At 44.5% G+C, this 14,641-nt stretch overlaps 1 long non-coding RNA gene across 4 annotated transcripts; it reads right to left on the bottom strand.

The window, feature by feature from the left end:
• Positions 1-4,809: 4,809 nt before the first annotated feature.
• On the bottom strand, positions 4,810-14,173 carry LOC310699155. 4 transcript variants are annotated; one of them, XR_014521940.1, is made up of 5 exons: positions 14,104-14,173; positions 12,051-12,181; positions 5,884-6,542; positions 5,178-5,410; positions 4,810-5,030 (listed from the first exon to the last, which is right to left on the bottom strand). It is a non-coding gene; the product is annotated as an uncharacterized lncRNA (long non-coding RNA). The 4 variants fall into 4 exon arrangements; XR_014521941.1 differs by having other exon boundaries at positions 14,100-14,164; XR_014521942.1 differs by lacking the exon at positions 14,104-14,173 and adding an exon at positions 12,584-12,824.
• Positions 14,174-14,641: the final 468 nt, after the last annotated feature.

Raw genomic sequence — 14,641 nt, 5'->3', positions numbered from 1 at the left:
TGAGGGGAAGCCATGTGCATTAGAACTTCTTCAAAGGTTTGGTGCGTACACAGCCTCCTCCTGCCACTTCCTCATTGGTGGATCTTTTGAGGAGGAAAATCGAATCAAAGGCAACCTGGCCTTCTTTTGCCATAGGGTCAAGGATTGGGCATTGCTGAGGAATGACACCTCTGCACAGGTGCCTACAACAAGGGTCCCCTGCAATGAGGAGATAGACTAAGGGCTCACCCACACTTCCTTTTGTCCCAAATTTTGTTCCTTTTAGTCTGTGACTCCTGATAGGTTTTCCTTTGCCTGGAAAAATCTGCTGTTTATTGCTGAATCAGAACAGGTGTCAATCCACAGAAAACCTGGTTGACGTTTGCTCTGATTCAGCAGTAAACCACGGGTTATCCTGGGGGAAATGGCAGGACCGAAGAAAAACCTATTGGATCCATGCCTAGAAGTCACGGACCAAATGGAAGTCTGGATGAGCCCTGAGGGAGGGTCCATGGAGGGTGTCTTGCCCAAAGGCTCTCCAGAACCTGGAGCTGAGAGGCACAAAAGTCTTTCCTCCCCAGCTCCTGTCCACTTCTGAGGAAGGAGAACAGGTTGCCTTAGATGCAGCTATAAGCCATCCTCCTGTGCTTCTCTTTGTGTGCGAACAGGAAATGTGCTACAGCGAAACAGAAGCTTAGGTGAGAAGGGGAAGAAGGAACAGCCATTTCAAAAGAGTTCACCCTCTTTCTCCTGGTATGAACCATAAAAGTGCATGGGCAGGTCAACCTCTCAGATTCCCTCCAACCCCATTTGCCTTGACTTTAGTGTACCTTTACAGGTCTTTGGGTAAGGAGTGCATACTTTCAGTGATCAGCAGGGCTCTTGAGCAGATGGCTGGCACATTTAACTAGCAGTGGCACTGAAACTCAGAAGGCTCATGATGAGAAGGAACTGGTCCCACAGCATTACGTGACAGGTGAAGTGGACCAGCGTCACTGGCAAGACTGAAGCTGGAACTTGACCCTGGAGAGTTGCACTGTACACAAACATGGATCTTGTCCCATAGCAACACCCAGTGCAGCTAGTTCAATAAGATAAGGAATGAAATCTGTGTCCTGAACCTTGATGTGTTGCCATCTACCTTGCTGCACAGCTGATCACCTTGGGCCCCTTGCTGACGAGAGCTTGGAGTCTATTCCTGTTTGATGCAGGAATTGCCTAATCAGTCATGCTGGATATGTACTTTTGCCAGCAACACGAGACTATTGCTGGATCTGATCCCTCCTGGGAAGCCTTGTTCTTGATTTGTCACTGGAGCCAATACCTACTGACTGCCCACCAGGACTCTTGTGTGATGTCAGGGAGGGGCAGCAGTACAAAGGCGGAGCACATATTGATTGCTTTGGGAGCAGAAGACCCTAAATTCAGGTTGCAACTTGTATACATGTTTATCTGCAAGTAAGTCGCACTGAATGGATTGGGTCTTTCCAGTAAACATGCTTGGAATTGCAGTCTCAGTCTGACATCTCCAGTTAAAAGGACTTTAAGAAACAGGATTGGCGAAGACTTATCTCTGCCTGAAACTTTGGAACAATCCAACTTCCAGCTCCAACTCCTAGCAGCCCAAGCCAGCATGCATGGCCAATGTTCAGGGATGGGGGGAATTGTAGTCTGGCAACAAAAGGAGGGCCACAGGTTCCTCATGATCCTAGAGAGACTTCATGATGGTCCAGTGATATATAGATTAATTAACTACTGATGTGTATTTTATTAACAATTAATAATATATATATGAAAACTATAATTCATGGAAATCCAGGAGATTTGTTTTGTTTTTCATTTGTAGGAGAGGTACTGATATATATCTGATGTTATATTAGCAGTTTGGATGTTATGTTCACTTCAGTTATGGACAGGGAACTTATGGTCTTTTAGATGCTGCTCGACTACAACTCCCATCCTCCCTGACCATTGGCCATGTCAGCTGAGGCTGATGGGAGTCTGATAACATTAAGAGGGCCTTGTGCTCCCTATGCTACATGCCACCCACACCCAATTTTATTTGATTTTCAATTATATGAAGAGTACAAGAAAAATAAAATAAAGTGGCAGATGAGGGTGATGGACTACATGGAATTGGCGGAAATGACTGGCAGAATCCAAGACCAGGGAGAAGAGTCGGTGGAAGAAGATTGGAAGAAATTTAAAGACTATTTACAGAAATACTGTAAAATTAATGAATGTTAGAATGATGTCAGAATGAAGTTAAGTGGTTTTAGCAGCAATGTTATAAAGGTGTATGTAAAAATGGATTGTTAACAGGTGAGAACCTAAAGCTATGATATATTAAGTTAAAGGATTGAGATAAAAACAAAGAGAGAAAGGAATTGCTGAATTAATTAACTGAACTGGAATACAAAAAAGGGAGGCATGAGGAGGTCAGGGAAACAAGTAAATGAAATGTAAGGCATGGAAAGATTGATTTGTTTTTAAAGTCTCTTTTATTTTTTCTGTATTTTGTATTTTTTCTTTTTTCTATTTTTCTTTTTCTTATATATGTAACTTTTTTTTTGGAAACCTTAATAAATATAATTAAAAAAAAAGAATTATAAAGAATTATAAAACACAAGCAACCAAAACAGTTAAAGTTAAAAGTCACAGTATCATTTTGCAGAAGCAATTATTTTATATAGTACAACAACTTATGTACAAACTTGCCCAATAAACAGAGAAGGAGAATACAATGCTACCTCCAGCATGTTTGTTTATCTGGCTAGTTTTATTTGCGAAATAGGCAGTGCAATCCTATCCATGCATGCCCGCCGGCCATATGGTTGACGGGGCACAGCTGATGGGTGTGCAGGGAAAGGGGAGGCTGCCGGCAAAGCTGTGCAGCTCCCCCACTTGCTGGGGAGCCCCTGAGAGGCTGGCGCCCTGGCGCAACGTACCACTAAGCCCTATGGGAAACACAGCTCTGGTTGGTTCTGTGGTTGAGCTTTGCCCAGCATTGGTAGAGAGAGAGGGAAAACTCCTGTGCTCAGTTTCTGTGGTTCATGGTTGTGCTCGCGTCCCCCGACATTTGAGGAACCAAGTGACAGAAGGAGAGCGACACTGAGAAGGACACTGAGATCCAGCGCTGAGGGCCTTCTGGCGGTTCCCTCATTGCGAGAAGTGAGGTTACAGGGAACCAGACAGAGGGCCTTCTCGGTAGTGGCACCCACCCTGTGGAACACCCTCCCTTCAGATGTGAAGGAAATAAGCAGCTATCATATCTTTAAAAGACATCTGAAGGCAGCCCTGTTCAGGGAAGTTTTTGATATTTAATGCTGTACTGTTTTTATCACTTGATTGGGAGCCACCCAGAGTGGCTGGAGAAACTCAGCCAGATGGGCGGGGTATAAATAATAAATTATTATTATTATTATAGTAGTGCTGGGAAACGGCAGCATGAAGGCCAAAAGATGGCCTCAAGCTTGCACAGCAACCAGCAATGGGGAAAGTTAGTCACCAACACAAATGACAATCGAACCAAATATGAACACAGCACTGTGAATAACCCACAAAAGGTACAAGCCTGCAAAAAGTCTTACTAGCCTGTCAGGGGCTGGCAGTGGAAAGGTGGAGAGCAGTGTTTCTATGCTGGTTGGAAAGGAGGGAGCATCCTTCCTCTTGCAGCCCACTTGAGAAGGGGCAGGTGCTCCACCCCTTCTCCATCAGTCCGCTTCCTGTATGTCGATCAGACTGCCTACCACCAAGGTACAGCCCTCCCGCAAGTTCCAAGGAGTTCCATGGCTCCTCACCCCAAACCTTTACTATGAAGGAGAACATGAGAGGAAATTGGTTTACCTAAATCATCATCCCTACTGCCATTCTTTGGCTCTGGCTAATTGCTTCTGTTGGAAGAGATAGCAGGGATGTCTCTTATCCTAGCAGGGATGACTTTGTTTTTTTGTTTTTATTTTATTTTATTGATTTAAAATACTATCATACAAATACATTACAAATAATTGCAACAGAATTTCACACAAAAATGAAAAAGGAATAACAAGAATAAAAATAAAAAACCAAGAAGAATTAACATTAAAATAAAAGAATATCGGTTGTATTATCATATCTTGACCAATAAAGTTTTGTTCTTCTAGAACAAAAACTTCCAATCATTCTTGTTGTACTTTTTCTAATATCTTAATTTTATCACACAGTTTATTTTATAGCTTTTTCTGCATATTTTTCCAATTATTTATTATACACAAGTATCATTCAGTTCTGGCAGGATAACTTCATTTTTACAGTGTGATCTTATATACTCCTTGAATAATATCCATTCTCTCTATACTTTTTGATTTAGGGCTCCCCTAACTTTTCCAGTCAGCTTTGCTAAGTGAAAATACTCTACCATGAGTGTTTTCCAGTCTATTATTGTTAGTATTGTTTCACATTTCCAACTTCTGGCTACGAGTATTCTTGCGGCCATAATTGAGTACATAAACAGTGGTCTTGTGTTTTGCTTTATTTCTGTTGATAATATTCCTAGAAGGAAAATCACCGGTCTTTTCTTTATGTTAAGTTTAAATAGTTTTTAAAATTCGTCATATATGTTATTCCAAAACTTGCTTATCACCATACAAGTCCACCACATATGGTAATAAGATCCTATCTCCTTTTTGCAACGCCAACATATTGGTGAGCTTCCTTTATACATTTTGGTGAGTTTAGCTGGGGTATGATGCCATCGGTAGAGCATCTTCATGGTATTTTCCCTCAAATTATAACATGATGTAAATTTGATATCTTGCTGCCATAACCTTTCCCACTATTCCATATTGCTGCACAGATGATGGAGAACTTCAAAGGCCCTGCTCTCCCTCCAGGTCTTCAACTATCATCTCAATGGCAAAGAACAGAAGGCAAGCAAGTTTAACTGATTTCTAGGGAGTTTCCTATTTACTCTGAACATATCCTTGGAAACAGACATTACCTTCATGTTTTCCTTGGCATTTCTTCCTCCTGCCATCTTCTTCCAGACCAGGATGGCAGGAGGTCTGCAGAGCCTACAGGGAAACAAAGAGCCACATGGGATATTTTTATTTTTCTGAACCTCAAAATAGGCCTCAGACAGTTACAGAGAGACCTTTCCTAAGAAACTTTGAGGACTAACATTACTCTGGAAGCAATATCTATATGCTGAAGGGTCTTACCTTTTGTGTCCTCTCAAAGAGGGGTCCAGAGGGGGAGGGGGTGGGGGAGGTCTCTGGGAGAGGAAAATTTTTATTCTTTTTTCCCAAGTGGGAAAGGACTTCTCAGTCTGGGAAGCCTAGAAGAGAAAGAGAAATGGGGCTCAAAGCACTCTCTAATACCTCTATGCTCAAGATGAATTCTCTATCATCACAGAATTCAGATGCTGAGAGAAATCCTACTTACATGTCTTCTCCTTTCTCTCTCTCTCTCTCTCTCTCTCTCTCTCACACACACACAGAATTATCCAAGCATAGGAGATCCCCAGGCCTTCTAGAGCTCTGGCGACCAATGAGCCAGCAGAGGGAGATGTCACAATGAACCTCGCGACCCAGCAACCCTGGGCCCTGAGAAAACTAGCAACCATAAACCCTGCTCCTCTTAAGTGAAATGACTAAGTTTTCTCATGTCTTTTTCCCCATGTTCTCCAGGAGAGGTGAGACCTTATTCCTTCTCCCCAAGTGGGACAAAACTTTTCTCAACCTCGAAAGCATAGGAAAGAAAGAGAAAAATGTGAGAAATGGGGCCCACAGTTAGTACTCTCCTGATCTGCCTTCCTAAACTGGTTTTGGCATTCACACATCTAAGCTCAAGAGGAATTCACTATCATCACAGAATGCAGATGCTGAGAGAAATCCTACTTACATGTCTATCTCCTTTCTCTCACACAGATGAAATGATATCCATGCGCTGCTCTGGTTTCGCCAGAAGCAGCTTAGTCATGCTGGCCACGTGAACTGGAAAAAACTGTCTACGGACAAACGTCAGCTCCCTTGGCCAGTAAATCGAGATGAGCACCGCAACCCGAGTCGTCCACGACTGGACTTAACTGTCAGGGGTCCTTTACCTTTAGGCCTTTTAGCACTCTGGTGACTAATGAGCCAGCAGAGGGGAGGTGTCACAATGAACCTCACGACCCAACAACCCTGGACCCTGAGAAAACCAGTAGCCACAAGCACTGCTCCTCTTAAGTGACGCTGCTAAGTTTTCTCCATGTTCCACTTTTTATAATATGCAAAATGTGCCCATTCCTTTGGATTCCAGATGCAGTTGTTCCTGCACCTACTGAGCACTAGCTATCTCCTATATCTGTCTCATGCCCTCCAACATTTCTGCCATGAAAATAGGAATGTCCTATTCCATTATTATGATGATGCCCAAGTAATTCTGGGCAGTTTCCAACTTATACAAAAACATCATTAAACATTACCAAGAAAACCCCTTCCCTTCAGATGTCTTCTAAAGGTTGTATAGTTACTTATTTCCTTGGCTTGGGGATCACATAACTCCATATGCTCCAACATTTCTCCAATGAAAACAGGAATATCCTAAGGAAATGTGGGTTATTCCAGGGTCAAATCAGAAACTGGGATGGCTTCTGTAAATCTGGGACTGTCCCTTGGAAATAGGGACACTTGGTGGGTCAGCTGAGATGCCCAGATGGGAGACCACCAGGGAACCCATGATATGGTGCTTAGAATTATACAGATAAAAAGAACTATGTAAATAAATACATATACGGAACATGGTTTTGCAGGCCGCTTTTAAAGTGCGGGCAAAATATGTGCAGTGTTTGGCTCCTGCACTGCCCAATTTGACTCTCTTTGTGGGCCACCCATTATTTCCAGAACCATTTCAATACAAGCAACATTGCGGGGGGGGGGGGGTGAGAAAGGAAGGGATTCCACAGAATTCAAGATTTGTTCAGGAGGTGTAAACTGCTGGCAATGCAACAGCTGGAAGCTTAGCTGGAGACTTAAGACTTATCCACACTTCTGCTTGTGTTGTGCTTAGAAAGCATGGGGCTGAGCGGGTTTCCCCTTGCCCTGCTCCTTTTCCAGGCAAAACCCACACTTGAACAAATGGCAGTCCAAGGAAAACCCAGATGGCTGTTTGCTCTGACTGAGTGTTAAAGAGCAGTTTCCCCCAAGGGAAAGCAGCGGGACAAGAGGAAATGTGGATAAGCCCTCAGTTGGCTTCAAAGTTGCAGGTGTCATCATATGCATTACTGTGAGGTTGCACTCAGGGAGCACCATGCTCTCTTACTCTGTTCAGTACCAGATGAGTGAAGGGCCTAGCAGCAGATATATACAACATAATTCTGGACTATTAATTTAGAGATGGAGGTGGGCATAAGCAATTCTGGGAAGTGAGGCTGTCACTGAAGGGGAATGGATGACAATGTGGTGTGCACTTCCCTCCAGAACTATCTCTGCTAGGATCAAAGAGTCAATGTTGAACATTATTCCCATGTAGCACTGGAGCCTAGTGAAACTTACAGGTAGTTATATTAATCATTCTGTGTCATCTCTATGCTGGAGGGGGTGTCAAGCCACTCTGGTGGGAGTGTCCAAGGTTATGGTAAGCTGTCTTTAAAATTATCTCTGAAGTGTTGTACTGTGGAGTCAGGGCTAGTCCTGTTTTCCCTCTTTAGCAGATGCAATAATGATATCCCATATGATCTCCTAACATGTGGCCATGTGTATGGAAGTAGCACTTAACTGGGAAAGTACAGAAGACTGCGCTCTCGGTAGATGGTATGACAATATGGGGTATCTGGCTCTGACAAACTTACACAGCACTGTAGGCTTGAGATGAAACCACAAGAGGCATTATTCATTCTCATCTGGAAGAACTTGGATTTCCTTTTTTAAAAAATATTTATTAAAGATTTTCCATTTTATTACATTAAAAATCCAAAAAGAAAAAAAGAAAGAAAAATTAAAAACATATACAGTTTGTAGTCCTTATTTTCAATAACATATTTCCCTGACTTCCCCACACCTCCCCTTCTTATATTCCAATTCAAATTGTTAGTTCAACAAGTTCTTATCCCCAATTTTTTAACCTTTTTATATTTAATTCATTATAAAATCCGATTTTACCTTATAAACATCAAAATTTATACCTCAATACTCACTCTTGTAATCCTTGGGTCTTCAGATCTCCACAGAGGGAGATCTCTCCATTCTTCAGTCTCCAATTCAGACCAAGTTTTCATCATCAAGTTCTTATTTTCCTTTATCTCCATCATGTCAGGCCTCTGGCTCTCCTTTGACATCTGCAGCATTACATCTCCTCCTTCCATTTCCTCAAAAACAACATGTGTCTCTTTCTCCACACTCTCAAAGTTCTCAAATTTCTCCTCTTGTCCAGCTGCATGAGCTTCCTGGGTCAAATCCTTATCAAATCCAATGAACTTATTTACTGTTAAGTCCAGAGTTAAAACGTTGATAGCCAAAACATCAATTCGGCCTTGTAACTTTCCCAAGAGAAAGAAAACTCTGTCCAATTGAGCTTGAGTTTTCCCTCCTTCAGCCATTCTTGTAATGTCCCAAAACCCCCTCTAGAGGGATTTTGGTTACTTAGTATTCCTTCGAGTTCAAATCCAACAATCAAGTTAGTTTGTGTCAGTTCTTCCTTGTTTTCAACAAAGTATAGCCAAATTGTAACAAATATAACCAGCAGAGACAATAAAAAACAAAGTTCGCTTTTTCCGTCTTGACAGCTAATTTGACAGCTGTCAGACTCCTCAATGTCTCTCCAACAGGCTCTCTTACAGATCACTCCCGGGTCCGGGGGGGGGTGGTACCTCAGCTCCAAAAATTAGCTCTTATCCTCCAGTAAGGTTGCTTAAACTGCCAATTCGTGAAATTAATATCTTTTACCCAATAAGAAAGAAAAAATCCTCTCGACCTTAGCTAGCTAGTCCTTGCTTTAGGTTATTTATAAGACGGGGAGACGGACTTCCTGTTTGCGCCTTCCCCGATCGTGCCTAATTCAAAAATAAATTTTTCTTTAGAAGTCCAATTTCCGTACTACTCACGGGTTGCTGCTTTAAAATTCAATTGTTCACAAGAAGTCGTCAGCGCTCTCCGACCATGGCATGCGGCTTCACTCCACAGGAGAAGCAGTCGACTCTCAGCACCGCACCTCTCACCCCTTCCCCCGTTCCGAAGCCTTAAAAAAGGCTCCTTCCCGGGTCGGGGGGGGCGCAAATGCTGCCCGCCAAGTCACCAGGTTCACAGGCTTCCCCGCCTGTGATTTTTAAGGGTCCCCGTGTCGCCGCAGCGGCAAGACCCAAATCCTGCGGAGCCGATTCCCTCCGGAGCTCGGAGGGAGTCCGCCATTAGCCGTTGGCGCTAACCCGGAAGTCCTGGAAGAACTTGGATTTCCTGTGGCTCACAATTCTCCTTGCAGATCTGAAGGGATGTACACACTGGGCTTTTATCAGACTAAATTAGATATTTGTGTTTTCCTGCATCACTGCCCCATGACTTTTCTTGTGATGATCCTTTTGTGTGTGTTCTAACTAAGCTCAGTTTTGTATCTTGTAGCCGACAACCCTTGTTTGTTTATATTTGTTATGTGTTCTTCTGAATAAATATAACAGTACAGATGACATTTTATTGTTCAAGATACCAGAGGTGGGCAGGGGGGGGCACATGATTTTTGTAGAGCCCTCAGTGATATAGGCATTCTTGTTTCTGAGGGTGCTGACAAGAATACTTTGGACAGAGTCTGGTTAACTAGGAACCCAGTGTGAGATGACTCACTGCATTTCCATAGGACTTTTAGGTTCAACATACACTCAGAACCCGCCAAACCATATAGCATTCACTGAGGGTTTTTTTTGCAAGTCCCTAAACGGCCTCGGTCCAGTATACCTGAAGGAGCGTCTCCACCCCCATCATTCTGCCCGGACGCTGAGGTCCAGCGCCGAGGGCCTTCTGGTGGTTCCCTCATTGCGAGAAGCAAAGCTACAGGGAACCAGGCAGAGGGCCTTCTCGGTAGTGGCGCCCGCCCTGTGGAACGCCCTTCCAGCAGATGTCAAAGCGATAAACAACTACCTGACATTCAGAAGACATCTTAAGGCAGCCCTGTTCAGGGAAGTTTTTAACGTGTGATATTTTACCGTATTTTTGGTTTTTATGGAAGCCGCCCAGAGTGGCTGGGGAGGCCCAGCCAGATGGGCGGGGTATAAATAATAAATTATTATTATTATTATATTATTATTGCTCCAGAAGAAAGTCCAGGACTCTTCTCATCATAAGGTACCCACACTTAGCAAGTCTTATGTTTGCCCTTTTGTTTGTTAGGACCCTATTTGGGGTGGGGTGGGGGAAAGACCAATCCTTTTAAAAATGATTAATATGAGTGATGCTTTCTTATTGTTCAATGCCTCCTTTTGCTTTTGGTATGGCTGGGCCACTAATAATAAATATCATCTTGGTCCTTTGGATGGTCAGGTCACACACAGGCAAGGTGGAGACTGTGAACCTGCTTTGCTCATCCTGAGTGTGAGATTTGGGCCAAAAGACATGAGGGAATGCTTTCTCCCATATGTACCTCACCATGCCCCTAAATGCTCCTGTCCTTCACAAGCAGAATCTCAAGGGGTGCGCAGCAGCAGCACCTGCTCAGTGCTGGCACCTGCTATTTTGAGCTCCATTCTTAGGAAACTTGGATTGGCCTCATCCTTAGACATAGTTCAGTGCCACCAGGTTCTTTTTGCCCAGGCATTTTTTCCAGTCTGGATGGATATAACTGCATTATTGCTCTGAGTAGTTTTCATTCCATTGACTTAACTACTGTGTAATTTGTCCTTTGAATGAGTTTGGTGTGGGGTTTTTCATACTGTTTGGTGGTTTTAGAAAAGTTTGGGCTCGAGCTATGGAAGGGCTATATATACACATATATAAATAGAGCCATTTTAAATTTGGCCACACACACACAGAGAGAAATAAATGCTATATTTTTGGAGCCTGGTGCTTCAGGGCTGACTCTCTTTAGAATTTGATGCTGCTTTAGCACTAACCACTGCCTGTGAAACAACAATCCTATCATGCACCTCCCTTCATTGCAGAGCTGATTTCTGCTGGAAACTGTTGAGGGGCTTGCCTATCAGTATGTTGTCCAGCTGTTTCCACCACCGATCAGCTTAGCAATGGGGAGGGGGCCTGTGACTCACATGGAAGTCAGAGAAAGGTCTGCCTGCAGGCCAAGGGTAACTCAAATGTGGCCAATGAGTTTGCTGCAGCTTGATTTGTGTATTTGTAAACAAACTGATATTTCAAAAATGATGTTAGTCTTTGCCCTCCCAAGGAGAATGATAATGCAAAATGACCTGGAACATCCTACTCTTTGGTGTTTGGAAAGTGTGAAATAATGCAATACAAAGCATTAGCAATGAAAGGTGTGCAATGTGTTGATGTTGGCAGTGTACTGAAGGTCAAAACTTGTGTACTGGTGACGTGCCATGTTTTGGACTATGGCACTGTTTGGCACACTTTTTTATGCTTGAAGCTTGGGAGATCAACCTGCTTTGAAGCATTTTGATGGATATGCTACATGGTGCCCAGCAGGAAGCACACGTCTAAATAAATGTGGTCTAATACCTAAAAGCCCAATCTTCCTTGCGCATGCTGCAGTGTGACCAATAGATGGGTGGAGCTAGTTTCAGGGACTATGTGAATTGTCTGGGTGACAAAGGAACCCTGGCTTGGTGTAGATTCCATGTAGACTCATCTCTTAACCATTGGGAGTGCCCGTCCAAGTCCCTTCTCCCACCTCAACCCCATCGTTCCCTTTCCCTTCCAGCACTCACTATTGATAATGGCTGACTGACAGCACTTGGGCCGCTTAACTATAATCTCTCTTTTATCACTTGTGGCTTGAATTGAGAAAATGGGTGTTTGTCTATTTTTACAATTCCACTACTGTACATGCATTACTTAGCTTACCAATGCCAGGATGCAATGCTACATTGTTAGTGGCTGCTGTTACACCTTTGCGTAAGTTTAGACTTTTGCAGAACTTTCTGCTTTTCCTTTTACCTCACTCAGGCAACTTCGGATAACATTTCATACATCTGACAAAGCAGACTCTTGTCCATAAAAGCTTCGGCCATAATAAATTTTCTGGTGTGGTAACATCTACAGCAGAAAGTGAGGCATTTGGGCATATTCTGAAACAAATTATTTCAACATAAATAAAGATATTTTGAAGAGGCCTTGTGTTGAAAACCCTAAATATGCAGGCAGGGTGGGGAATAACCTAGTGTAACTCCAACCACATTTCCACCATTCTGCACACCTGTTCACCTTGAAACAAAAAGTGCCTTATGTATATCTATCCAACTAATGGGATATTCTCTTTCTGTGTGTAATGAGGACTTTCTCCCAAGTAATCATGCAGAGGATTTGCCAGCCTAAAGGGAAGCAGAATTAAAAGCACAGGAAGGATGTAAAACCTTGTTTTGAGCAAGTCCAGTTATGAAGTAAGCTGGCTTCCTCCTTCTCACCCACATTAAGAAGGAATCAGGTAACAACTTGTTAAGTACCGTAAGTTGAAAACAAGGTTTACTTACTTCATAAACATGCATTGGTTCACAGCAATGGCTGTGTTGAACCATAGGTGAGTTTTTCCAGGAGCTTTGCTAGCACTAGCTCAGGGGTCTGCAACCTTTAAGACAAAAAGAGCCACTTGGACCCGTTTCTGAAGGAAAAAAAACTGGGAGCCGCAAAACCATTGCGACATTTAAAAGAAATATATCTCTGGAGCCGCGATCTGACAGCGGGAGGGAAGGTGACGTTGGGACGGTGTTTGACTAACGCACGCACCACCTCCATGCGACGTCACAGCCAGTACAGCGCCCGCCACAGTGGCGAGTGTCGGGGCGCACAATGCGCCTCCTCCCCTTGCTAGTATCCGCCCCGGAGCCGCGGCAAAGGTGTAAAAGAGCCACATGCGGCTCCGGAGCCGCGGGTTGCAGACCCCTGCACTAGCTGAATACTCAAGATAACCTCACAACCTGCAGCTGTAGCTTTCGTGCAACACACTTGGGAAGCAGGCTAATTCCTCTTCAAGGATGGCAGTTACCACAATCCATGGGTGTGTGATACTATGTTCCAGGCCTAATTGGAGCAATATCAGCTGCCTGTGGAAAACCTTGGGTGTGGTGGAGATCATGGCTACCTGTGGGCCGCTCTACTGTATAAAAAGCATTTGCTCCAGCGCCTGCTTGCAGACAAGCCATTTCCTTGCTGAGGAGTCTGTCCCACAATGTGCTGGAAGCAGGGGCAAGGAGGGAGCCTTCAGACCTTTTGTTGTGAGTTTGCTTTTCCTTTAAATAAACTACTACACCCTGATCAACCTGGTAGTGTGGATAGTTTTCTTTGGGAACCTGAGTATCCTGAATCCTGGGAGCCCCCCTCTGGCTCTGCGGGACAGAACAATGGCATTACAGTGCTACCTCAGGTTAATAACTTAATTCGTTCTGGAGATCCGTTCTTAACCTGAAACTGTTCTTAACCTGAAGCACCACTTTAGCTGATGGGGCCTCCTGCTGCTGCCGTGCCGCCGGACCACGATTTCTGTTCTCATCCTGAAGCAAAGTTCTTAACCCAAGGTAATATTTCTGGGTTAGTTAGTTATTTCTGAGTCTGTAACCTGAAGCGTATGTAACCTGAGGTACCACTGTAGTAAAAAACCATACAGGGTAGATTTTCTCAAAATCTGTACATAAAATTAATAGTTACAGGGAACCAGGCAGAGGGCCTTCTCGGTAGTGGCACCCTCCCTGTGGAACGCCCTCCCACCAGATGTCAAAGAGAAGAACAACTACCGGACTTTTAGAAGACATCTGAAGGCAGCCCTGTTTAGGGAAGCTTTTAATGTTTGATGTATCTCAGTATTTTAATATTCTTTTGGAAGCCGCCCAGAGTGGCTGGGGAAACCCAGCCAGATGGGCGGGGTATAAATAATAAATTATTATTATTATTATTATATTAACATCTGTAAAAAGTAATAACTAGCCAAACGGTACCAACTACCGTGCTCTCCAGGGGAGGAAGGAAAATGACGCCACACAGAGCCCTCTCTGCCTGCCTGTCAGCAATACAGCTCGGCGGACTTCATGCTTTCTCACGCTCATTTGTGGGGTCCGGCTGCTCCCTCCCACACCGGCAGCCTCCGTCCCTTTTCCGGGCCGCTATTCCGGCGGCCCTGCGGGGGACTCGGCAGCGCCTCGCTCCGCCCGCGCCCCTCCCTCTCCAAGGCCAGCCAAGCAGCCCAGGGTCTCGCGCGCGGGCGGGCGGGCGCGTCGCAGTTGCCAAGGCAACCGTGACCTAGGCGCGTCGGCGGCAGCGGCGTCGGCGTCGTGACGCGCGCAGGGTTACGGCCTCACGTACCGGGGCGAGTGACGCACGCGGCGGGCGCACGCACATGCACATACACACACGCGCGCGCGCGCGGCCAGGGGGAGGGGCCGGCGCTTCTTTCCCTTTTTCTGTTTCTTTTTTTTTTCTCCCCCCCTTTCTTCCTCCCCCCCCTTTCTCCTCCTCCTCCTCCTCCTTTTTTAAATATTGTTTTTTTTGGAGAAAGGTGCTGTTGTTCCCCCTCCCTCCCTCCCTCTTCTTCTTTTTGC

This window comes from Podarcis liolepis, assembly GCF_965112155.1.
Source record: "Podarcis liolepis genome assembly, chromosome: 2".
NCBI lineage: Eukaryota > Metazoa > Chordata > Lepidosauria > Squamata > Lacertidae > Podarcis > Podarcis liolepis.
This window is presented reverse-complemented; position numbering and strand designations above follow the sequence as displayed.